This window comes from Pezoporus occidentalis, unplaced genomic scaffold (assembly GCF_034315485.1).
Source record: "Pezoporus occidentalis ecotype Australia unplaced genomic scaffold, CSIRO_AGI_Poc_V1 ctg58, whole genome shotgun sequence".
In the NCBI taxonomy this organism is placed as follows: Eukaryota; Metazoa; Chordata; class Aves; order Psittaciformes; family Psittacidae; genus Pezoporus; species Pezoporus occidentalis.
In genome coordinates, this window is record NW_026915921.1 from 4,204,417 (window position 1) to 4,229,175 (window position 24,759).

At 39.1% G+C, this 24,759-nt stretch overlaps 1 protein-coding gene across 7 annotated transcripts in view; it reads right to left on the bottom strand.

Annotated features, from left to right (window-relative positions):
- The window catches only part of SORCS2 (sortilin related VPS10 domain containing receptor 2), a 548,057-nt gene that overhangs the window by 430,053 nt on the left and 93,245 nt on the right, over positions 1-24,759 (bottom strand). The gene's annotated exons all lie outside the window — the stretch shown is intronic.

A 24,759-nucleotide genomic window follows, 5' to 3' on the forward strand; every position in this document is an offset into this window, starting at 1 on the left:
AGATTTATGTAATCAGTGACTAAGGTGATGTATTCAGCTTGACAGCAGACACTTTCTGTGAAAGTCAGATAAAAAACTGCCATATAGAATAGAAGCTGAAGCAAAATCCAGCTCAAGAGTTAACATAATTCTAGGAGAATGAAGCAATTCTGCTTCTGACCCTGTCTGTGATACATCAGTCTTTACCGTCTTTAAGTGGCCTGACCTCTTCTTCCTAGCAGAATAATGAAGGACAGCTACAAAAGCTACGCAGTTTCAGATCTCAGCTTCTAGGAAAGAGACATTTGTCACCCTTTCTGAATAAGAAAACATGAAAAAGAATTACCAGAAAAAGTCAGACTCTGCCACATCTATAAAGGGGTTCAAAGGCTTTTCATACCTGGATAACATTGGAACAGCAGCACTGTACAGTGCCAATGAGCAGCTTCCCCTGGAAGAACAGGAAAATAGATGACACCAAAAAGACAATGCAAACGCATTTCTGTGTTCTAAAACAGAGCCAGAGAAAACCTGAGCTGGACATGAAATACGTAAGGAGGCTTCTCAAGTTAAAAACAATTTATAAGTGAAAAGAGAAAAATATGAGTAAAGAGTTGATTAGAAACTCTTAGTTCTTTAATCTTCTACCATGTCTTCCTTATATGTTAGCTTCAGAGAAAGAAATGTGTATTGCTTATGTGGATTGGGTTTTTTTTCCTGAAATGATATTCACCTCTGGAAAAATTATAACGAAGCTGGCTCAGTCTGGTATTTCTGCTCAGTAATTATCGGACATAAGTGAAACCTAGAAGAAAAAATATACAAAACCTTCTCTTTACCCAGGCTATAGTTGTTACTTAAACTGTTGTTCATCAGACAAAGAAGTTACATTCATTAGCTTCTGTTTCAGCCTTAGTATTTACAGATGACTACAGCATTACAGAAATCTTTCAGTATTAAATACACAGTTCTGACTCACTCCAAGACACTTCCCAACTGCGCATGTTCACTCAATGCGTTCCATGGCAGAGCTATCCCTTTGAACTAGCACAGTACACAGACATTATTGTAAGTCTATGAATATGGTGACAGCAATGAATTGAAATGCACATCAAATGTTATCTCATTGTCTCCTCATTTCTGAGTTTGACTATTTAAATGCATTAATCAAAAATATTCTATTACATGACTGGAGAGATCCTATCTCATTTCCTAAAAAAAAAAAAAACAAAAAACATAATTCCAGCTAACTATTTTGCCTTGATTTTATGTACCTTAATTTTAAACACAGAGTACTTAGATTTGGAAAGAAGTTTAATCAAAGAAACAGAAAACCAGAGCATTGCCCTAAATTGCTAAATTCTCAAAAGACTGCTCCAGATTTCTACTTACTTGTTTCCCCATACACTCAGATAGAAAGGACACCAGAGACTCAGATGGAGAGAGATGACAGAGTGACAGTGTGAAGCCTGCCATCCTCAGGGTAACAACAGATCAGGTACAGCATCACCAACCATGAGCCCCTGAAGTCACCTAAAGAGTCTTCAACAGGAGAGAGCTTGGTTTGGCTCCCAAAGCTGGTATGGCACCATCAGGTTCTATGGTTTTGTAAGGCAAGATAAATGCACATGCAGGAAGAATTATACAATGGTCTTAACACCTACTTCATGCCATCCAGCCAACTGGGAAAATAACAATTCTTTACACCAGCTTGAGCTGTGCAAACTAAAAGGACTGGATTAAAGTCAATGGGAGGATGTTTGCAGTCCTGACGTCCCGATTTCGTTTCCTTTTACAACTTCAGCACTATTGTAAAACAAACATACTTTAGACTACTTTTTGATACTGCTGGGAAACAGAAGGTGACTTGGCAGCACTGTGTCACCTTGCAGAGAAGAGCGCAAGTCAAAATATTGGGGTTTACCATTTATCATCTTTTTGAATAATTCAGAGGAGCTGTTACACCTATAAATAACAGAAAAGCTACCAGTCACACAGAGTCTGCATTTTCACCTGCTGACCTGTACTGTACAGACTTCTGTCCCTGAACAATTCTTCCTAACCTGAGTCACTGGTTTGTTTTGTACAGCTACACAGAGGTGAGCACTCTCTATGAATACCTCTCCAGGAGCCCTTCCATTGCAATATGAGGTAGTCTTCAAAAAAAGTTATTTTTAAATATGCAGTAATAGCTCAGAATCAATTACAAATTGAGGTAATATCTTCAAGATAGATGGAAGGTATCTTATTAATGTTATAGACTTTGGACCATATCCTGAGGGTGCTAAAACTAGGCTCACACATCTTAAGATCCTAAACACGTGGCTTGTTTTCAAAAAGTGCTCAACCTGTAGCAGCTTCCAATGATTTGAAGGTTCAACATATTTGAAAACCACCAAGGTACATAATTTAAGCTTCTAAACACAGGTTTAATGGAATTTGCAAAGAAAATTCAAATAAATACTTATAGATAGAATTTATGGGCTTTGGAGAATACCACAGGATGAATTCTACTACAGATTCTTTATTTACAAGCTGGTGGCTGCAATCCACTTTTTTTAATGCACAAGGCAAAACACAGAAACACGTATCCCTATACACTATTCATTATCATCTCAAATTCATGTTACCACAGCTCTGTTATCCTTATGTGCACTCTTAGCCCACAGCCAGGTAATCCTATGTAGCTCAAACCTCTTACAGAGATTTAAGGTAGATTATGTTTCTGGGCTTCCACTGCTGTACCTCAGACTATGCATGGTAATTTATTAAACTGTAATAAACAGATTACAAGTCTGAGCCCTAAAGTTTCTCCTGAAGATATGGGCACTTCACAGAGAGTCATGGAGTTACAATCACTTAAGAAGTTACCACTTACCAACCCTACTGCTTGTGTACTTGAATTAAGCATCACTACATGCAGTTTAAATCAATTTGCTTTACCTTCCAATTAGAGTCATTCCATACTCCACTGTGTCCATATCACAAACAACGTAATTTCTGCATTATTGGGCCCCATGCATTTGCCCTTAAAAGATAAATCTGACTCAGGTAGGTTTAATTTCCATAAGTAAACATTCAAATGCAAGTTGAATTGATGTAACTGGTTTTAAAACATACAGTTGTGCATGGAAGAATATACATTCATTTAATTACATCACTTTCTTTTTACCAATTCTTAAATACAAGTAAATTTCAAACTAAATTTAGAAGTACTTAAACTGTTAGATAAACACAGCAGAGCTCTAAAATACCCAATTAGTTTCACATAGCTTCTTGGATCTTTAAGGATTAACAACCATAACAATTATCAAAGAGTCAAACAGCAACTATAAGCATTATTTGTTAAATCATTTTATATGCATCTTTCTAGGCGAACCTTTATTTTACTAACATAACAGATAAATCCTGGCTAATCAAGCCAGGAAATGGTGAATTACATTTAAAAATCCAGCAGGAACTGAATATTACTTCGAATCATAGAATACTTAGGGTTGGAAAGGACCTTAAGGTCATCTAGTTCCAACCCCCTGCCAGGGGCAGGGACACCTCACACTAAACCATATTCACCCAAGGCCTCGTCCAACCTGGTCGTGAACACTGCCAGGGATGGAGCATTCATAACCTCCCTGGGCAACCCATTCCAGTGCCTCACCACCCTTACATTAAAGAACGTCCTCCTTATATCCAATCTAAACCTCCCCTGTTTAAGTTTTAACCCGTTACCCGTTGTCCTGTCACTACAGTCCCTAATGGAGAGTCCCTCGCCAGCATTCCTATAGGCCCCCTTCAGATACTGGAAGGCTGCTATGAGGTCTCCATGCAGCCTTCTCTTCTTCAGGCTGAACAGCCCCAACTTCCTCAGCCTGTCTTCATACGGGAGGTGCTCCAGTCCCCTGATCATCCTCATGGCCCTCCTCTGGACTTGTTCCAACAGTTCCATGTCCTTTTTATGTTGAGGACACCAGAACTGCACACAATACTCCAGGTGAGGTCTCCCGAGAGCAGAGTAGAGAGGCAGGATCACCTCCTTCGACCTGCTGGTCACGCTCAATTTTGATGCGGCCCAGGATGTTTATTCAATTTAAGGTTTGGATGTAGCATGCTGTTCCGCAATTTCATAGAATCATAGCATCATTTACATTGGAAGAGACCTTTAAGATTATCGAGTCCATCCATTAACCCAGCACTGCCAAGACCACCACTAAACCATGTCACCAAGGGCCTCATATACACGTTTTTTTGATACTCTAGGGATGGTGACTCCACCACTGCCCTGGGCAGCCTGTTCCAATGCTTGACCACCATTTTGGTGAAGAAATTTTTCCTAATATCCAACCTAAACCTCCCCTGGTGCAGCTTGAGGCTGTTTCCTCTTGTTCTGTCTCTTGTTACTTGGGAGACCAACCCCTACCTCGCTACAACCCCTTTTCAGATGCCAGAGCCAACTGTCCATAAATCTACATTTGTTGTCACTTCAGATGAAAAAGTCTAAACCCAGATAAAACGTAGGCAAATCCATGACTTTCACAAGAAAAATGAACACTTGCTCTTTTCTAGAAGAGCTTTTATCAGCTGCAGAACTGGAAACATGAAGAGAATTTGGAGCCAAGAACTCGCTAACATCTCTATGTAAACTATTAAAACACGACGCCAGTGGTACCCAGCAGCTCTTCTCAACTGTGTGCTGCAGTCAGCAATGGTAAGGAAAGGTCTATAATGGAGCACCTGGAAAAGGAAATGTTATTTAGCACCTGTGTAAACAGCAATTGATCCTTTAGCAACACAAATGTCCAGAGTCAAAGCTGAATTCATCTAGTAGCATCCAAATGCTCTAAAAGGGTATATATCAGATTGCATTAGGCATGTTACACACAATTATGAAACAAAAACCATTGTCATTTCAAAACCTTACTCAGATTTAAATGAAGAATGACAGAAGTCTGCACACAACCAAACATATGCTTAATTCTTTTTCAGAATCAAGGCATAAAGTTACAGATTTAGAAAATATTAGAATTTTATATATCTAAACAAGGTGTTGAGCTGTCATCTGTTGTACCTAAACTTGTGCCTCTGTAAGACAAGGATTAAAATGACGAACTGCCATCAAGTTTTTTAAATGTTATCCAATCAGTATAGATTGTAATAGAGCAGCACATTATACTCGTCTACATCCTGGTATATAATATATATTTCATTATACTCGTCTACATCCTGGTTACCAGATACCAAGCAAAGACTGACTGCTTTATCAGAAAAACCAGGGGAATAGCTCCTGGATTTTGGCAGAAGATCAGCCTGGACTTCCTGGAGTATAAAACTGTTTGAAAAGCATCTGCAAGAATCCTCCAGAGTGCAAATTAAAAAGCTTGACTTTCTCAACTCTCAAGAATCCAACACAAAATAGCATGCTGGTAACAGAGGAACCAAAACATGCATATAATCTAAATAATTTCTTTCACTTTCCTCAAGCTGTGTGGACACTTCATACAGACCACAGTTTGGGTCTACATTTCATTATTCTATGAAATCAGAACTCAAAAGGTTAGCCAAATATTAGAGGAATTCTAGAATCCAGGTGGAATCATGCCTGAATCCAGAAGATACAGCAATGGTAAGGATATGACACAGAGCATGTAGAAAAGAAACAGTTCTCTTTGTATCTGCACAGTCTGTACCTGCCACTCCAGTGTACAGAGACCTATGAATAATGTTGCTTTTAAGAATTATTCAGAAGCCTTGTTTTAGCACCGTCACAGTTTGCAAAGTAGATGTCCCAAGTGACTGAACTCCTAAATACAGTTATATGGCATTCAAAAAATGGAATCTGTGAGAGGAGCATAGGACTGCAGTAACATCAGCAGCAGGGAGCTGTTATCCCCTCCATCTGCTGCAGAACACATCAGGCAGGCAAGGCACGGGAAAATGAGTATTGATGAATCTATGTAACACTGCCTTGAAGCAATGACAAGTTAACACACAGGTCCAATCAAACCAAAAATCAAAGCAAGGTCCCTCGCCGTACTAAATATAGCTTCAACTCTAAACTTTCTGAGAAATATTACTGTACAAGAAAATTGATTTATCCTCATTCAGAGTCTGGAGCTACATCTGATCTTTGGACAACTGCCTATCAAGCCACACTTTAACCAGTGGCTTGATTCACATCTTTCACTTCTCCTTAAAATGGCTATTACAACAAGGGCTATCAATTTGAATCTGGCAGTACAACTCCAGAGTCTGGTGCTATTAAAAGAATACATTAAATAGGATTATGTACTAGGTCATGATATACACTCTGAAAGCATGTGCTGAGAAATTATGGCATTATAGATGTGAAAACACTGTAGCAATTTACACTTGGAAAGCACTACATTAAGCTGCAACTTCTGTTTAAGAAAAAAATCAGGAGCAGGTTGAGCAGTTCAGCACGCCAGTGGCAGAACCCCCGCTGCCCCAGCTCTGCCTGCACCACAGTGTGGTTGGTTGCTGCTCCCAGCTGAGCACGTTCCCTTGCTTTATTCCACAACCCACACCTCCTAAACCGCCCGCCTGCCAGCTTGGTGATGGATTTGGTTTTGCATTTCTTCTGCTCTATACCAATAGGCACTCAACTCCTGCTACAGCTGTAGTTGAAGTCTCAAGGCATTATACACATATGATCAGATTGATTATTACACCTGTAGGAGGAAGGAGGAGAAGGAAGAGAATAGAAATCAATGACTTACTGTAGCAAGAAAGAACCAATTATTCAGCAAATCTACTTTTACTAATTCTGTCACACAACCTCATCTATAAAAGTTCCACCATTATTTGAATTAACTGTTGCTGTCACAGCAATAATATTCACAATCAGCCACTCACATTCTGTAACTACCTATTTTATATTAGAACTAATCTAGTGATACTGCCTGAGTCTAATGAACTGGTTTGTAGTTTAATTATAGTGCTTACCAGGTAATTTATTTGACAATAATAAAGCTTAGATTTACTTCTCACACAATACTGCTGCGCTATTAGAAGAGGTATACATGAAGCTGCATTTTACTCTCAATTACACAAGTACAAATCTTAAGCAACTCTACTGAAGTCAACAGTTATTTCAAATTGACATGCATCTACTTTGCATTTGAAAATCTGTAATGAAGAGCAGAGTTCTGTTCCATGTATGTGCATTACTTATAGCACTCCAGGTGGTTACTTTGATAATGTTACACAACATTTTTGTAGTTGAAATAAATGACAATCCTGTTACAGAAAGTGGGTTTGTAACAAGGAAGGAAATGAACGAAATGTTTAGTGCAAAAAGCAGCATTCAGACAATTCCAGGTACACAGTCAAAGATAACTAAAAAAGAAAACCACTCTTTAAAAGGTTGATTTCATTTGCCTTAAAACCAACTCATGAAACATTAGCAAGCAGAAGCTGTTGTATAAAAACCTGACTTTGAGATCAATTAAAGTGTTAACAAAGCTAACAGTAAAAGAAATTATTGATTTTTGCATCTAGGTAGGAACAAATGCAAACTAAATAAATAGAAAGAGAAATTACAATTAAAAATATCATGTTACCAGATTCCCACACGTATGTAGTTTAGGTTCTAAGGCTATGAAGAACCGAAACGCCAATGTTTTCACAGTCTGAACCTGGAAAAACTCAACACTAACAGATGTATTCATTTTTTATTTAGTGGTGGAATCTTATTGCTGCTTGATCATGTAAAAGCGTATAGCAGCTTGCAGTCTTTCACATACCTTAACTAAGGTGCTTAACTAAGCACTGCCATTTAATACTTAAGACTGATTCTGTTCATCTCTCAGTGGTGAAAGTTGAGCCGGGAACTACTGTGAAAGCAAGAGAATTCCTACATTAGTCTTCTAATCCCTCTTGGGGATGTCTGGCTTGGAAAGCCTGATTCACTTCTGTCAGTTCTCCTTCCAGTAAAACAGGGGCTAGAATACTGATGATTAACTTCACATTGCAGGTATTTGGGGAGGCTGCCTTCTGCATGATTTTTGAATAATTCTGACCTGTTCAGCAGCAGTCCCAGTCATACAAAACATTCATATTTGCTAATCTGGGCTCTGCTCCTGGGGATCCAGGCCTTAAGCGGATGAAGAATACCTAAATCCAAATCACTGCCTATACCCCCTATTTGCAAAAGGGCGATAAAGAATATTTTCTTCACCTACTACTAATACTTGCATATTTAGGCACCAAACCTATTCAATCCCAATGGTTTCTTGGTTCATTTCTGTATCAGACAAGGTACTAATTTATGGTGGAACAGGTAAATGCCACCAGCATCTAATATAAACCAACATAAGCATAACTAATTACAAAAATAGTAAAATGGGTTCTGAATGCTGCATGGCATTTTTAAACATTGGGAAAACACAACAAAATGCACTGATTTTAAAAATTCAGGAAGCATGAAATGCCTAGACTTTTTAAAAGCATTACACACTCTTTCCCATGGCTTGCTTTTAACTCACCACTTCAACTTTTAATGAACAAGAGCATTTTGCTAGAACACCCCACAAGATCTCAAAGCCAACAACAGCAGTTTCCATCGTAGCAGTAACTTCAGCCTAAGCTGTGAAACTTTTGCAGGCAGAATGACTTTGAAGTAGCTGGAACAAGGTTTCAACCTCAAATTTGAAATTTTAGGAAGGATAACTGGAAGAAAAATCCAGATGGCATCCAACCTCTGCCCCAGTCCTTGAAAGCGTGAGCTTTATTTCTCAAATGCTCTGTCTTTCCTCTGAAGCTGCCCTTCTCAAACTAGACTCTCTTCAAATGGTCTGTGCATCTGCCCACACAACAGGGAAAGAGCAGGCTGCTAGTTTAAGGTGCTTACGTCTACGTGGATTTTTATTCCATAGCATCCTGCATGTGTTGGAAATGGCAGAAAGGCCTTGGACAAAATATAAGGGGAGAAAAATTACAGAAAAGAGAATTGTAAAACACTTGGTTGGTGGGAAAGGAAGTATGCAGGTATGCACACATTCACACACACAAAATCAATACCAACTTTAAATAAACATTTCAAAGCTGTAGCTGACAGGAAACTAGGAAGATTTCTATCCTGTGGTTGTAAGTCAGCCCACTACAGAGTTCGGGGCTTTTTGCTAAATCAGGTCTGAGTTTGGATTTCTGATGCATACAAAAGCTCAGGAACTGTGCTCACCAAAAGAAGAAGAAATGTCAGCCACATGCTCATATTTTGTCTGCACATTCACCATGTCAGACTCCATACCTCTTTAACCAAATTCCAAAAAGCAATGAAAGGAGAATTAATAAACAGAAAATAGATGAATTAATAAAATAGATAAGAAAAGAGAAGAATGTGAAGGGGGGGGATAAAAAAATGGCAAGGATGGCACTCGCAGAGCACTGAACACAAAATAAATCTAATGGAAGAGGTCAAAAAGAATGGAAAACATTGAATTTTCTCTATCCTCCTATCTCTCACCACTGATGAGCTAGAAGTATACCAGCCCAGCTGCAGTTGGTACTTGATCTAGTAGAGCTAACCTTAAAATCAATTTTATCATTCTAGCTCAAGCTCCCACACATAAAATTATGCTCATTCATCAATCCCTAAAAGCCACCCATATATTGCATCTGGCAAGAAGCAGCCATGTGTTTGAAAAAAGCCAGTTATTCATGTCATTCTTGTCTGCCGTGCATTTATGTGTTGATCGTCCATGTGAAGCAACCACATGGCTTTAGCATGCTTCAGCCACCAATGATGCGTCCAATCATTTACAGAAATGCAATAATCAAAAGGTATTATTGATCTTTCTCTCCAGAGAGAAGGCAAATTCTTGTCTTTAATAAACTCCCCCACCTCCTGCTACCTCTCCCTTTAGGAAGCCAACTCCCAGCATCTGTCACTGAGAGAAAGCATACATTTAGAAACAAGATGCCTAGAGAAAGCTGAATAAATGCCTAAAAAGCTGAGAAGAGTTGCTACATCATATCAAATGCAAAATAAATTTAACCTCATACTGATATCAACAAATGAAGTAGAACAAACCAGACATGCATAGAAATAAAGCAAAATCTTCCCTGTACTGCCCTATGGGCAAGTCCTTTACTGAGTCCACCTCTTTGCTGGTCTCTGAGCTCTTTGAAACCTCTCTTGAGTGTTCAATGAGGATTTTGACAAGGATGCCTGCCACTCCCAATGCTGCACTGAGCCCAGTTCCACTTCCCTGTGGCAACCCAGCAGAACTCAGAAATACCACTCCCTTCTGCCTTAGGCTAAAACAAAACCTGGTTTAGCCTTCCCTTAGGCTGAAACAAAGTAGAGAATCTCTTGGATTGAGATCCCTATTCCACCACAAGCCCTAGAAGCCATGGCTGTCAGTGGACTCCCCGGTAATAGCAATATGCAGAGCTAATACTAACGGACAATTAATTTTTTCTATTCATTTTTTACTTATCTGTAGTTTAAGCTTCACCCAAAGTGGCAAAGCCAAGAAGTACCTACAGTTGAGTTCCACAAATCAAGTTAAAATTTGTTATCTGAAATATTTTGGTACTACAAAGATATTAATGACAAAAATATGTCAGCCTTCAAGATGAAAAAGGAAAGTAATTCAAGTAAGAAACTGAGATAAGGCTTGGCACCAGCCTGTTCTACATACAAGCTGTATTTGGGTTACATAAATACAAGACAATGGACACTTTTAATACATCATATCCATAGGTTTTGTATTTCTAGAAGCTTTTTGGTCAGAGTAGCTGGATTTGTCATCATCTAAAATGTAAAGCTACTTAGTTACAGATACTTCTAGCAACAGCAGAGACCCTTAGTGTGACTACTGCATAAAAACTCTATCTTGATTTGAGCCACACTGGATTCAACTGTTTTAATGATAACCACTCTGACCAGGAGACCATGCAATAATATTCCTTAATCAGCAGAGAGAGATTGCAGCTGAACCGAGACAACAGCACAAATGCAGTTTTCTGTTTCTCTGCTTCATACCTTAAGGAGGCATCTCCTTTCACACAGTTTACCTCTTAAACATGTAAAGATGCTGCTTATTCGACTGGCAAAACACACAGCATTAAAGCAAGCCTAGATGATTTTACTAATTGTACTACAATTTACTAATTTTACTACAAATTTACTCATTTTCAGTTATTGAAGACTTCTTTACAGGTTTCCTGGTTTCAGTTTAGGCACTAGATTTTATTCCCTCAAAAAACAGAACAAGTTGAGCACAAGGCTACTATGCAGCGCCCTGTATCCTGCCTCTACAGTTGTCTGTATATTCAGTGAGTTCAATAAAAGGACTGTGGCAATCAAATCTACCAATACCTCAGCAAATCTGGAAGACCACCACTGAAGTCAGCACCCTTTTCCTTCACCAGTTTTGTACATAAATGCAATGTCATTGACTCAGTAGATGTGTGTGAGCTTAAGAGAGAGACACAAAGCAATGATCACTGTAAGCAAGGTGAGGATTGGGTTCATGGTGCCAGCCTATGCATGGTTTTAGTTCCTTATTTTAAAAAGTATCCCACCTACTAATAAAGCAAGAACCTCTCCTCTGAAATTAAAACCAAAGAAGCACTTTTGCAACTATTCTGTGTACCACAATGTAATAAAATAAACATTGTTTAAAGAAACAAGCACATTACTTACTGCCAAACTAACACTGAACACAGAAACAGTGACAGCAGATATGCAGTAATTGTTATTTTCCTACTCAGGCCCTTCATCCTAGACCTCTGCCAAAAGTTCATTTTGAAAGCTTGAAATTCTTGAAAAGCCATAAGCACTTCAGAATTTTTCTACTTCTCCGAATATTGAATTACGCTATGTGCATGCAACTGATGACTGAAAAGTAGTATTATTTATGCTTGAGTAAGACCAAAAAGTGTATACAGTAAATGGTTCTGACAAGATCAGGACAATTCCTGAAAAAGCATTCCATGGAACTGGAGTGGAAAGGGAGAGCTCATCTTCAGCTCTTGTACAGAAGCCAGTAACTATCCCTAATCCTTCCAAGAGCAGAGGAAAGCATAAGAACTGGAAACATCTGGACTCAAATGTTGGCCCTGAGGATTTCAATGAGTCACCATTTCATCCAACACCAAATATGGGAGATTTATTTTGTCAGCAAATGCACTTTTGGAAATCCCTTTGGTGCCTGTGTTATTAACACACCTACTAAGACACTAAGTGTTCAAGTCAAGGCTGGATGGCGCTTTGCGCAAACTGGTCTAGTGGAAGGTGTCCCTACCCATGGCAAAGGTGTTGGAACTGGATGAGCTTTAAGGTCCCCTTTCAACCCAAACCATTCTATGACTCTACAAGGAAGCACAAAGCAAGTAAAGAAATTCAGCTTCAGAATGTGACTGCTGACAATCAACCTCTCAAGCCTGCAGGATTCTTCAGAGAAGGTGTTTTATTAGCCTTGGTGGTCCAGCATCTAATACCTAGAGGGGCCCCAGACTGTCCTACATACAGCACTGGTGTAACACACATCACTTCTCAGTGAAACTCCCAGCAAACTGTGGTTCTTGTCACTGCATTTGAAGTGATAGAGAACCAAGAAAAATTGTGCAAAATTCTACTCCCAGCAAATTGCCAGAAGCACTAATTAGAATATACATTGCTATAAACTCAACAGTTAGAGCCACTGGATGCTGGGCATCATTAGCCAGCAGAGTTAAGACTATTATCAGGTTAAGAAGATTTTGTAACTCTTTCCTTCCAGCAGCCACACTGGAATAACCCACTGCATGACGCACAGGCAGTGGTGAAATGGAGACAGTGACTGCAGCAGAATGGCACAAATGTTACAAGCTGCCTCCAGCTTCTTATACAGCAAATGTGTATGTGGGGGGGGGTAATCCCCATTAATGTTATTTTCATTTAAAACCTCTCTGGGAAATAGAAGTAAAGTTCTGTTTAGGTCTCTACTTTCTGCATTGTGAATTGAGCCATATAAAGTTTTACATCTACTTTTAATTTCTAATGGTCCCACATGTCAGTCTTAGTAATAGATATTGTGCAATCTGCACCAGTGTGCCAAAACTCTGCCCACCTCAGCACACGACAGATCTCTCCCAGACATACTTATTATAGGCAACAATTTATTTCAAAACATCTTAACTGGCCACATTTGCTTGTTTTTCTTCATAACCTTTACATCTGTCCTACTTACTCCTGGAGAATTAATCTTGCACTGAGTAATCATGTATCTTGCTCTTTAGGCATGCATGGAAGTACATACACAAGGCAGGGTTGCTGAACTGTGACTTTAACAGCTAATTTAATTTCCTTAACACATACACTGGGCATACCTAGCTTTGAAAAGAGAAATGAGATGGCACAAACAAGGTCAATCATAGCAGAAGCTGGAAATTATTCCGAGCGAGGGTATCTTCAGTTAGGTATCAGCACAATGATCAGACCTCACACTGCCACAATCCCTGGGTCAACACTTTGCCTATGTGTTGATGCAGTGAATAGCCTAAATTAACTGCATGTAAGAGGACACACAGCTATGTAAATCTGCTCCCTCCAGGCATAGAGTGCTTACAGCAGTAAAGACCTGGAATAAAATGTAGGTGCTGAAAGTACACATGGAGGATGAGCTACACCCTTGTCTGACCCAAGATACTAAGCGCAACTAAAGATCGCAGAGTTAAGCAACAAACACCTATGACTTGGAGAGCATTACTTAGGATGCCATGCTAGTGTAGCATGTCATTAAGGGTAAATCTACAGCAACTCTATTAGAAGTCCTGGAATAACACCAGTTCAAAGTAGTTGAAATTTAGAAGAAAACTAGGGAATCTCCTTACTTTGTTTTGCATGGACTAATTAACAATAACTGCAAACTGCACTAATGAGGCAGGCTTTATCTAAGCGTAAGCAGCAAAAAACAACCTCCTAAGCAATTCCCTGCCTAAACATTAAGTCTTCCTCAAACTTAAAAATGCATTCCATACCAATTTATTTTAATTACCCATAAGCAACAGGAGGGGAAACCACTCACATCTTAGTCATTTAAACCCAAATTTCACTAGTACACAGATGAGCTACAAAGACCTCCATAACACGGCTCAGGATGGAAATGCTGACAAGCTGCTGAATCTAATGATGCAACAGAGAGATTAAATTTACCTCATAAGCCATTTGAATACAGACAGAGACAGATGGAGAAAGTATATCAAATATTGGTATTTCAGGGGAAAAATATGAAAGAGTGAAAGCATAATTATAAAATCAATTTAGGAAACATAAAATCTACTAAGGTCTGAATCCTCTAGTCTAGAGAGGTCTCAAATGCAACTGCTCAAGGATCAGTGCTGCAATTTAATTGTGCAGATATTCTGAATATATATATTACAAAGACTAGATGTTGCTACCTAGCTGCTCCAAACCCCATGACAAGAGAACCGAGCCTCACTGTCCAACTGCAGGACCTGACTTCAAACGCTGGCTTCAAATCTTGGCTCTGATTCCATTCCTTTCAGAGACCCTGGGAAAATAATTTAACTCTTAATGGCACAATATTAATGCTGATTAATCTTGCACAAACACTCTGATGTATCAAGGTTTAACTAATACATTCTCTTGAAGCATGCAATTTAATCTGATCACCGAGATGGCAAAAATCCACTAAGAGGTCTCCTGCCTCCCCCCAAAAACAAGTCTTGAGTTGGCACAAAGTCACCACCTCCTCTCTACTCAATGTCTTTTCCCCTGCCTTTGGGAAGGCTTGGACCCTGGCAGACAGAACATTACCCTGGCTTCTCCATCACACAGGCATAAGTTTAGGCAAACCAGAGTCCGAGTCACCTGCAGCTGACAGGAGCCTAAAACAGGCTCCTCTCTTCGTCAAATATTATACTGAGGAAAACACAGATAAATTTCAGTTGTCTCAATCTCCCCCCTTTGCAATGTGAAGCTAAAATTACTTTTCCTTTATCCATTGGACAACTGTGAAACCATGTTATTTAATGAGTGGGAAATGCATATCCTAGTCCACAAACCTGTATTACTATTCTGGTTCTTGTCCCTGCATTCGAAGTGATAGAGAACCAAGACAAACTGTGCAAAATTCTTCTCCCACTTGCACTCCTTCAGCTGCTGTGAATATTAGCCCTGAATATCTTACATAACTTTAACTCTTCAGACATCCTCATATGATTAAAATAAAACCTTCCTGTTCACATGTTATAACCTCGTTTACTCAAGGGAATTTCACCCTCTGCTGAATATCTTCTTTTTCATGCTGCTAACAACTCAGTAACTAATGACAGCAGCCAAGTCTGACTCTTCCACCTATTCTTCACCTGAAATCACAGGATATGACCCACACAATACATTTCTTTAAGGACAAAAGTGTTGGTGACACCACCTCTAACCCCACACGACATTAAAACCAGGTGAAAATGTACATCCTCCAGCATTGACCTCAGATCTCAGCAGGGCAGCTTTACTCATCAGTAAATTGCTGCCCACCTCACAAATAACCTTTTTCTTCCCCTCCCTGGCTTTGCAATTAGCATCTTTGGTAAAAGCTACAGAAGAGAACAGGTACTGCTGGGCTCAAAAATTCCTTTTCCCAAATTAAGGTTTCTTCAAGAAGTGGGTTGCAGCAACACGAGCAGTACATTCTTCACATGGCAGAGAGGAAATCAAGACACTGCTGTGTGTTTACCAGCTTGTTGGGGATGAGGTGGGAATGAGGACAGATAGGAGAGAAGCACATGCAGAGGAGCCATGAGGGTGTCCCAGCTGTATGCATTTACAAGCCAACGCAGCTGTCAACTGGTTCACAGATGACATGGCAGCCTTGACTGTACCACATGCTGCACTGGATTATGCAGGTCTTCTGAACTATCTCCTTGAAAGAGCCAGATAATCCTTTCTCTGCAACACTTTTGGTTCCTCCGGCTCAGCATGTAGGATGAATCTCACAGCCATGGAGGACACACTCACAAAGCTGCCTGAAAATATGTTCTGTAGATTCTGACTTTAAGACCAGAAGGACTGCTGTGATCTCTCATCTGACTTCACCTCTGCCAGAATGGAGCATATAAACCCCAGGAATCTCTCAGTTCCTTCCAGTACATCTTTTAGAAAGCTACAATGTGAGACAAAAAGGGATGGAGACATTCCTATGGATAACACACACACACACCCCCCCCCCCCGTTACGAACCTCTGCTTTTACCTTCCGCTTTAATTCATCTGGCTTTGGTTTCCAGCCACTTGATCTTGCCATGTCTTTTACACCTGGACTGAAGATTCCTCTACGCAAAAATTATTCCCTGTGTGGGTAATTATAACTATCACACCATTCAGAAACATGCTCGATGTTCTCACTTCTACCAGAATGATCTAACAAACAGAGCTAGTCAACCTTTTTTCAAAGTAGGCGTTTGCAGACAAAAATGGACTCTCTGTAATTAAAAATATGGAAGGAAGAGAGGTTTGGAAATTTTGTTTTACTACTTAGACAAAAATTTAGGTCTCCTTTTTTTAATCTCCACAGTTATTTAAGGGTTGTTTTTTTTCCTCCTTTTGCCAAATCTTTCCACATCCTCTCATTTCTCAGTAGTGAAATCAAAAAGAGGAAGGCGACTAGATTGAAATTCAAACACTTCATTAGAAACCCACAAAATTCAAAGCTTTCTGCTGAAATTTCCAAGTTTTCAATAGTGTAAAAACTGAAAGCACAAAAAGTTTCCTTTTCTCTTAGTTCAGGCAACTCTGTACCTTGGCAGTTACAGTCTCCCATTAAATTATACTCTTGAAATTAAAATATATAGAAATCTACGTTTGAAGGAGCATTCCCCTCTGCTACCCACCCTCTGCAATGTTCTGTTGTCTCCTCTCTTGTTTTAGATTTTCCTTCTTTTTCATTGTTTTTGAGCTTTTACAGGAAGTTCCTTTGTTGTTTAAAGACACAAGGAAAAAAATCCGAATGCCACTGAAGGATAAATGTATACAGAAAAACAATCATGAGCTGCATAAATGTATTACTTCCAGCAGTATAACAACACGACCCTATTTGCAATATATCATATTTGTTGGCTGTTCCACAGTGTCTTTGTGAAATATGTTAATTCTGCAATAATGCCTTGATAATATGAAACTGTGTCTTACATAGCACATATATTATCTCATGGATTGAAATAACTTCTCATTATAGCATTTCCTAACTCCTATATCCCCATTTGGCAAACATTTAAACATTTTTTACCTCGTATTTTAAAGTATTGCTGACAAATGCAGAAGATGAACACTTACAGGAAAACAGTGGATTACTAATGACTACACTTTCTGTCTATGACATTGCATTTTTCTCTTTTCATTGCTCACAGTGCTAATACAGCCTGGGGAAGGCAGTGCTGCTTCAAAATGTAGCTACTAATAGAAGCAAATCATTAATAATGGCACACTCTTCTTTCCAAGTATCTGCTCCCTTAAATCTCAGCGTCTCTTACACCTAAATTCTATCTTAAGTATAACAGAAAGCCAATCAAGGGAAGAGAGCTGGGCTTTACTTCTCCCGTTTCCTCACCTAGGAAAATCGCCATTAGGTTTCTCTCAGAACAAAATCACCTTCCCGCTAACAGTAACAGAAGAATGCTTCATTTTCAAAACCAAAATTCAATTTTAAGGCCTTGAAAGTAGAGGGAGGGAATAAACATGAAGCCCCACAAGTCAATTTTGCAGTCACCTTCTGAACCACACATCCGCTTTTCTGACAACAAACCTACTCTAATCAAGAATAGAGGTTGACAATGACGTTCCTGTGGTCACAACACTCCATTATATCAGGTAAATAAGTGTTTCTTTTATTCATAATGCCCTTGTGCTTTGCTGTCCAAAGTCATTCAGGTGAATTTACTGAATGTATTTTCACAAAAGTAGATCAATTGGAAAAGCTTAGGAACACATAATTATTCCATATCATTGCATTTTACTGCTGTGATGGCATAAAGTTATCCAAGGGGGAGGGGGAGATGGACAGAAGAGGAAGGGGAAAAAAGATCCATTCCAGAGAGGGTTTATTTCTTTCTATTTCTCTTTTTTTTTTTTCCCCTAAATGTCCCCAACTCTTTTATTTCATAAGCAAAATGATTCACTGCAGGAAATGAAGCGTTAATGCAGCTTCCCGACATTTTGAAGCTACAGCCGTTTCAATAGAGAAGACTTTTAGCCCTGAATGTACTAGTAGCACTTGGAGCTGAAAGCATCTATTGAGTGAAGAAGGGCCTGACCCTTTGCTCAGTGACTTCAAAGTTGTGAGTCATATGGCCCGGAAAGAATCTCTGAAGCCTTCAGAAATGAAAGTGCAACATAACCATTGTGCTACAAATGGCTTCTGTAAAAAAAACGTGTTTATCATTATGCACCAAACTACATAAATGAGTCTAAAAACTTTAGCTGCACTTTTCAAAGGATACATGCAAGGAAGTAGGAAGCTGCAGGCCTGGGCAGCTAGGTCTCACTGGTCTAAGAGGAGCTGGTGCAGCTCCCGCTGCCATCTGCCGCATAAGCTGGGTCTGGGCTCTGCTCTCCCTAGCTCCCACAGGCAAATTCAGGTCAGAAGCAGATGGCACATGCATGGGAGTTCCCTGTGACTGCAAGAAGGCCAGTCTACGTAGAACAACATTTGACAACAGCAGCATAAATTGCTTTGTCAAATGGGTAGGAATCACTACCAACTACTGTCTTCAACCTTCTTCAGCAAACTGCTTCATTTACCAATTGCAGATCATGCTTTTCTTTGCTTCTAAACCTTTTTTTACTAGGGTCAGTGAGAGCTCCCATCTCTCAGAGCCTCAGCCAGGGCCAATAGGGAATGAAGGAGTCTCTAAAAAGGAAGGAAATACCTGCAGGTATTGCTGAACAACTGCACAGGAGGTAACACCTACTACAAGCACCATCTCATGTCCAATATAACCAAGATAGCAAAAATATATTTCTCCATTATATCTGCATAAAATATAACTGAGATAAAGGAAAGAATCTCTCAGTAAATAAAAAGAGAACATAGGAAATAAATGAGGGGACTAAGAAAAATCTGAGGAAATTAACTATCTAGGAAAAACTGAGTAATTATTGGTTCCAATGCAGGAAGACAGAAATATATGGAAAGGATACAAACCAAAGGATTAAAATACTGCAGGCAGCAATAACAAAGAAGACAGAAAAAGCGGTAGGAAACAAAATGAAGGATAGCCTGTGGAAGAAAAGATTGAAATGAATGCTTATTCCCCCAAGACCTGTGAACACTGGGTACTAGTCTAAACAGATAGTACTGCTGTTTAGAAAAGCATTTATATCAGAAATATATAAAGCATTTATATAAGAAATTAATCAACAAACAGGCTTGCACACTCTTAGTAACTCTAGGGTTTATGTAACATCTTCATTTGAAATCTAAGTAGTTTAAATTGATGTCCGTGGGTGGCACAGTATGACGCAGACCTGGGTAAAAACTACTAAAACTACTGAAAGTTAAATATTCCAGCAATATAACAAAGGAAAGCCACCATTAATGAAATCTGGAAAGATTCAATTAATTCAAAACCATCACTGACACCCAGAAAAGAGATCACAGTATCACAGTATGCTAGAGATTGGAAGGGACCTCGAAAGATCATCTAGTCCAATCCCCCTGCTGGAGCAGGATCATCTCTTTATAGTCATATGGATAGCCTGGTTAAAATCTTTTACTCACTGTTATGGGAAAGATGCACTTTGACCTGTCAAACAACCTCCTTTTCAAGGTAGAGGCAATGGTTAACTGTCTCCCAAGGTACTTTAGTTCCAACAGACTCCAAGGTATTCACGATTCTTCTAAGACGTACAGGAAGAATGAATACTAAAGGATATAACAAAAACTTTATCTTTCTTTAGATCTTTTAATTCAACAGCAGAAATCTTTTGATTTGAAATCTTTTTATCAAAAATCTTTTAATTTTGGAATCTTTTAATTCAGCAGGAAAAAAATATGATAAAAAAGCCAAGTCTGATGTGAAAAGAACTATTTAGCAGATAGACTATGAATAATAACATGCTCCCCAAAACGACTGGCTTGCAAGACATTCAAGGGCCAGAAGAAGCTGTCTAGTGACAGCCCATCCTTAATTTTCCTACCTATAGCTGCCCCTTGTCTGCAGGCTCTAAAGAGTTAACTACAAGAGGGCTTTTTCCTATTCAAAACTCCATGCAACCTATTTCCTTACCCAGAACATCTCATGCATTGTGCTGGCATACAATGAAACTATTCAGAAATTCTTATGATTCAATCTTTTTCTGTCATTGGTTTTAAGCTTCCGGCTAAGGAAGTGTTACTGTGGAATAACACAAGTGATCTGCTTAAAATTACTTTAGGTTTTTAATTCATCTCTTCCGGACTTAAACTGGCACAAGCTGAAGCAGAATCTGGCCCTTTCTCACATCCTTAAAATAGATCCATGAAATGTGGCTTCATTACTCTCTTTCTCAGATATAGGAACAATACTGGGTTAGATCATTAATGTCAGAGGGTTGCCAAAGCCCAAAGCAATACAGTGATTTTGGCCAGCTGAGGGAGCAGGTCTGTTATTGTTCCTTAACCATTCAATAGGTGATAAATCTTTTCATTCTGGAAGGATGCTACTATCAAACATGCATCACCTTCTTCTGATTTAAATGTCTATTTGCACCTGAAAAAATTCTCTTCCTAAGTTATGTGTGCACTCCATGTGTAATGCTTCACAGTAATCAAATAAGAATGGTGTGGACATTTGAATGCTACACATCAGTACTTACAGCTACTGAGAGCACAAAGTTAAATCATTTGTAATTAAAAACGACAAAGAAAACCACTGCAAGCCCTTATGCCCCCAGAAAGGCTTGGAGAATAAGCTAATAGAACAGCATGTGCAGGGAAGCGTCTCATGGAAAGGCAGTTTATGGCTTCATCTCAATTTGCCAGACCTCTAATTAAGACCTACACAATCTTGCTCCTTGGTCAGGTATCCACACTAAAGAATAACCTCAACTGTAAGGGTCTAGTTTGTTTTATTTAGAATATGGCAGGGGGAAAAAAGGGGAAAAAAAAAAAAGAAAAGAAACTCTCTATGAAAATAAAACTACAGAGGGTAAAGTTAATTCTTTCCAGGTTTGGATCCAGGCTGATCCGACAAGCCTAGCTTTGTCCCACATCTGTTGGAAAGACAGTGAATTTGCTTACACTTGCCATCAGGAAGGGTGAACTGGGTAGCAAAATGTTGGTGGCTGAGCAAAATAAGTGGCTTGTGTCCAACTTGTTTCTCAGATGGCAGAAGACAATGCTCTAAGTCATTATGCTATTTCCTTGCTGGAAGACAAAACCAACGCTCTTTAATAAAAGATGCTGTATCATGGAGGATTTGCCACCACACACACACATCCTTCCAATTTTGATGAAAGTCTCATAAATAAAATTAACAAAACTGTCTCTCTCCCTGGCAGGTCATTTTTTATCAGAGCCAAATTTCTTAACAAATAGCAATTACCAAGCCACGCTGCCTGCAAGTACACCCAACAGTCACAGACTACAGGATGACATATTATATCCATGAATACCTCACAATTGAAATACATTTTCCCTACGGAACTACATCACTGCTTGATTTAATTTTTTCTGACATTTGGCCTGGAGCTTCTTTAAAGAAATGAACTTAGGATGGTTTTGCTGACAGCAAAGGACAAACCATGGCTATAGACTCAAATCCTGCTTAAATCATGCACACTACCCTTTTAAAATACTAATCCTGCATAAATTGCAGGAAAGTCACTGGGATCTATTAGTCAGGGTTCATCTTCTACTGTTTGAGGATGAGCTATAGGTCCACATATGCAGTACAAAAGGTCCAGCATAAATCATACAACTGCAAAGGAATAAACACTTCCACCAGTGACAAATTTATCGATGTGGAAGAAGATATGCCAACCCATCAAAAACCCTACCGGGGTTTCTTCTTTTTTTTTACAGTCTCAACAGTTCTTACTATGAATCATCCATATTCTGTTTTGGATTGTCTTCTTTTTCCTTTTCCTCCATAATGTTCTCTAAAAAACAGGTACATAGAGAGATTCCATTTCAAGAGCACTCCTTAGAGAGGGAGGCAAATGGAGTAACTTACTGCAAGCTGGGGGAGAGGAGATGGATTAGGAATTAGAGTACTACAGGTCTTCTAATAAATCTCCTGCCTGAAGAGCAGCCAAAAAAGTCTACATTCATTCTCCAATTAGGTTATAGCTTTCTCTTTAACATTATGAAGCTTTTATTAATATTATGAAGTTGTGTGTCCCTCCAAATATTAAATTTAATGCCTATTATAAGTGACACATTGACAAGTTCAGAGAGGGAAGTGCTCTGGCTGTGATACAGGCATAACAACTCCACCTCTGCAGGATTTCCAATGGTTCCCTGAGAGCATATCGTAGTCCTGTGCCCAAGGTCCACTCTGCAGCTGGTATGATCTCCAGTTCTGTTTGAACCCTTGGTTTCAGTAGTGAGAGGAGCTGAAATTATCATAAGGTGCAGAACTAGATAGTTTTAACTGTGTAAAGATCTATGAAACTACTTCTAATGCCATTAACTTTTTTTGCAAAAACAGATGGAAATTGTCCCAAAAGGCTTTAGAAAAGGAAAATTGGGGGGGGGGGGGGGGGGGGGGGGGTAGTGCAGGTTGTGTAGAAAAATAGGACTATATTAGGCCTGGCCCCAGTCTCATTCTGCTTTGGACAGTTCTCTGAGCGCTGCAGCTTCACCTCCAAGTGGTCTAACAGTAAATGTGCCTCAAGATGATCTGAGGTTGCATTCAGTCAAGACAGCGAGTAAATACCTACATCTCAACAGCAGTGGAAAGTACATCTGCAAGAAGACTGGTCACCCAGGAACCACTGAAACACCATGACAAGTCAAAACAAGACAAACGTCAACTGTCTGTGGTTACCATTACCACAGTAATGCACCCTAGATTTTGTGACCCTCCTCTGACATTCTGAAGTACTTCATCCAAATACACAGTTCTGTTCTTAATCTGTTCCATACCAGTATCTGTAAACTCAAGTATTTCTCATGTTCTTTCATGCTGTTCCCAGTCCTCTTTACTTCCTTCTACAGCAATTTGACCACCCACATCATGAACACATTCACGAAATAGCCCATATCTGGGTGAAAACAGGTCAGTTCAGAATTAAAATCAGCCATGTTGACCAGTCTTTGAGTACAGCACTCTTTGAATAAATGGCAGAAAGTTTAAAAGCAGCTTATATATACCCCATGAACAGCAAACAGAAATAGGGTCTAAGTTTGACCACTTTTCAATGACCACTTTCAAATGACCACTATTCACACTAGTCTTTCAAATGCACAGTCTGCTTGTTTGCAGAAACCATGGGACATTATGCTCCAAGCTCATGCCTTAAGCATCATCTCCTTCCTTTTGCATTCATCTACAGGATTACTTTTGTATCTGTTATCAGGGTATCTTTTGTGCTCTGAAGAACCTTTAAGAATGTAGAGAAACATAAGCAACTGAGTTCCTGTTTATCATATAAACCTTGGTTGCTGACTGATCAGATATTCTCACTGAATACATGAAGTGAAATGTACTTAGGTAAAAATAAATAAATAAGTATTATAGTATAGTATAATATAAAAGTATACAAAGAAATAGAAAGGCTTTCTAGATGGAAAGATTGCCTACATGAGCCACGCTTCATGCAGCGTTGGTGAAATTCTATGCTTTGGAAAAAAGAAAAATAAATTTCCCCACTTTCAAAACTCAATTAAAAAAATTCTTAATCCAATCTTTGAAAATAATTCTTTCTGGAAAAGCCAAAAAAAAAAAAATAAAAAAAAAATATCACCTTTTAAGCCCTTAGGTTTGCACTAAGAGGCTAGCCTGAATCATACCGCTCAATAACAAACAACATCTTCTTCCAGTTCAAATGAACTGAATTCTTTTTCCAAAAATCAATTCTTTTTGCTGAGCTCTTACTCTCTTTTCTGTCCCCCAGCACAGCCCATCCACATCTCTTTGTCCATGTTACTCTCAATAATAATGATTTTTCACTCTCCAGTACTGTAACTCAAGCTCCTAGCCTTGTCCTAGCTTTCTTTTGCTTGAGGCAGTCAGGACTAAAAGACAGATCCTCTCTCAAGACTTGCATTTGTTCCTAGGTATGACCAAAGCAAGTCATACTCTGCTTCCATCCCACGTATTTAGGAGAGAACACCGTTAGGCATGGAAAGTCCCTCAATCACAACTCTTCACACTCAGTAGAACCATGACTTCATTAAAGGACCCAAATTGTAACATTTCTGTGTCAGATTTTAAATTCAAACATGTCTTTGGTTTGCAAATGGGAACTAAATTTCTTTCTTAACAACACTGTAAACCTTTTATATCATGTATAAGCAGAGAACAAAACCTCCACATTGCTAGGGCAGAATAAGATATTTTAGTGCCAACTCTGGTCCATTAGATTTTAATTGGCTCCAGCTGGCAGCCCCATAAACCATAATGTTTTTTACCTGCAGCTGAGCAGCTGTCCACACAAAGAGAAGGCAAAAAATTCCGTGCCTAGGAAAATGTTGCCTGTAACTTCTTCCTTACGGTCTAATATAGAACTAAGGGCAGCCAGTGTACCAGATTAAACAGCTGTTTCAGAGCTCCTTCTTATCCAAAATCCAAATAACCTCAAAACCTTAAATACTGCAATATATTTACACAAGGAGAA